At 45.4% G+C, this 2,500-nt stretch overlaps 1 protein-coding gene across 1 annotated transcript in view; it reads right to left on the bottom strand.

Moving 5' to 3' along the window:
• Positions 1 to 807, bottom strand: part of LOC143281051 (uncharacterized) — a 27,702-nt gene extending 26,895 nt beyond the window's left edge. The window contains exon 1 of the mRNA XM_076585981.1: positions 1 to 807. This exon is cut by the window's left edge and continues 82 nt beyond it. The gene's annotated coding sequence lies outside the window, so the exon portion shown is untranslated.
• Positions 808 to 2,500: the final 1,693 nt, after the last annotated feature.

A 2,500-nucleotide genomic window follows, 5' to 3' on the forward strand; every position in this document is an offset into this window, starting at 1 on the left:
AATAATGATGTTCTGGCGGTGCCAGTCGACAAGCCGATGACTCCCGAACAGAACGACACAACACTTTCTCCCCTCTCTTTCGTTGACGGTCAGAACACGTGACTTCCCCTTCCGAATCGTGATTTCCTCAAACGTCTCCCAAGGCCTCTGTATAGCAGGTGTGGTGTACCCTGTATGGAACTGTCCGAACGCACTGACGCCTCCGGATTGAACTGAATTGAACTGAACTCTCAAGGTCCAGTTGGCGTACTCTGTGGCACCTCTTTGAAACTGGCAGTGGCACTGTAACTCTCATCCGTCGTTCTTCCGTCGTTGAAACTTTCAACGATTTCTTTTTCTCAGAAGACTCTTTCGTTTTCAACTTCTTGATTTTAAATGGATGAAGAGGAATTGAGAGAACAGCCGGCTAAAAACCACTGTACGATATTCAGATGTAGAGAGGGCTGCATTCCAAGTTTTTTGTTGTTTTTTTTTTTTACTGTTGTCTGTCGTATTTCCACGGTTCTGTTTCTTGTCGATAACTTATTTACTTCCACCACTGATCTGTTAACATCCTGTTCATTTCTGTTGTGTCTCCCCGGTTTTGATTATTATTATTTTTCCACGATTTCAGTCCCAGTTGATTCTTCATGTTTTCCGCGATTTTGGTTCCTCTTGATTCTATTGTTTTTCCATTGTTCTGTTCCCTGGTGATTCTATTGTTTTACATTTTTATCAAAATGACTTTTCTGTTCCCTGTTCTGTCTGACAAGCTGGCTGGAGAGGAACTAAATTGGCTGGATAAGTACCAAGAAAACCTACATTGGTCAGAAAATGTTTGTACTTGCAATGTCATGCGTAATGCGTCCTGTCCTGTTGCCACTTCCTGTGATCAGAGGGACTGCTTTCACTTCCGTTGATCTGTGTGAGTACATCATTGTGTGCGTGCGCGCGCGCGCGCGCGCGCGTGTGTGTGTGTGTGTGTGATGAGGGTTCGTAGTGTGGAGGGGTGGCTGAAATGTGCCGTTCCAACTGAAACGAAAACACAGAAAAAAAACGGGTGTTTGTTTGTTTGACAAATCGGGAATCCCTGTGATGACAGGATTAAATGACTAATTGAGAAAGAGGCAGGGAGGTATGATTTTCTGGGTCAACAGTAACACAGGGTATCAGCGGAGAATGAAAGGTAATGAGATCAATCTGTGTGTGTGTGTGTGTGTGTGTGTGTGTGTGTGTGTGTGTGTGTGTGTGTGTGTGTGCCGGTGTGTGTGTGTGTGTGTGTGTGTGTGTGTGTGTGTGTGTGTGTGTGTGTGTGCACGTACACCTATACACGTTGAAAAAGTAGAGCATGGGTAGCCGAAGTACTGTGCGGGTTTTTATGATATACAATGTCACTGAACATAACTCTTAACGCAATGATAGGAATCTCTCTACATGTAGAATCCTGTTACACACACACACACACACACACACACACACACACACACACACACTCTCTCTCTCTCTCTCTCTCTCTTTCTCTCTCTGTTTCTGTCTCTGTGTCTGTCTGTTTCTATCTCTCTCTCTGTTTCTGTCTCTGTCTGTCTGTTTCTCTCTCTCTCTCTCTCTCTCTCTCTCTCTCTTTCTGTCTGTCTGTTTCTCTCTCTCTCTCTCTCTCTCTCTCTCTCTGTGTCTCTGTCTGTCTGTCTCTCTGTCCCTCTCTCTCCACCAGCTGCATAGTTTTCCCCCTGAAGTTTTCTTGGAATTCCTCTCTCGGTGAATGGACCCCCCGTGACCTGAAACGACGAGCAGGAAGGAAAGACAAGTGTGTGTGTGTGTGTGTGTGTGTGTGTGTGTGTGTGTGTGTGTGTGTGTGTGTGTGGGGACATTTGGGAGACGCATTCATCGATTCCAATGTGCGCTTCACATGCACACACACACACACACACACACACACACACACACACACACACACACACACACACACACACACACAGAGATAGAGACAGACAGACAGACAGAGAAAGAGAAAGAGAGGGGGTGAGCACGACAGATTTCTGCTAGTAATGAGTGATTCATATTATTCCGTGAATTGTTGTGGTCAGCGTTGTTGCGTGGCATAAAGACACACACACACACACACACACACACACACACACACACACACGCGCGCGCGCGCGCGCGCGCGCCCGTACACACACAAATTCACATATGAAACAATGCAGCGTTCAGAGAGTGACTGACAGCTTTGAAGCTTCCTTCCCTGTGATGTCAAGCAGTTTCCGGCAAGGACTTTACGTCAGTCACAATCACCGTGGTTTTTGCCGATTTCCACAACATAGTCTTCTGCAGTGTAATGTACATATTGCAGTTTTTACCGGTTGGCATCGAATAAAATTCTACAACCTTTGGTAGCAATTGCGGTTTTTTACCGTTTTTGTTTCTTTGTTGAATAATCTTCGGAAATGTTGTCCCGGTCGTTGAACTTGTCAATATTGTTATTGCCATCATCATCATCACAATGTTCATGGTTTTTCGTCGT

This window comes from Babylonia areolata, chromosome 1, assembly GCF_041734735.1.
Source record: "Babylonia areolata isolate BAREFJ2019XMU chromosome 1, ASM4173473v1, whole genome shotgun sequence".
Lineage (NCBI taxonomy): Eukaryota > Metazoa > Mollusca > Gastropoda > Neogastropoda > Buccinidae > Babylonia > Babylonia areolata.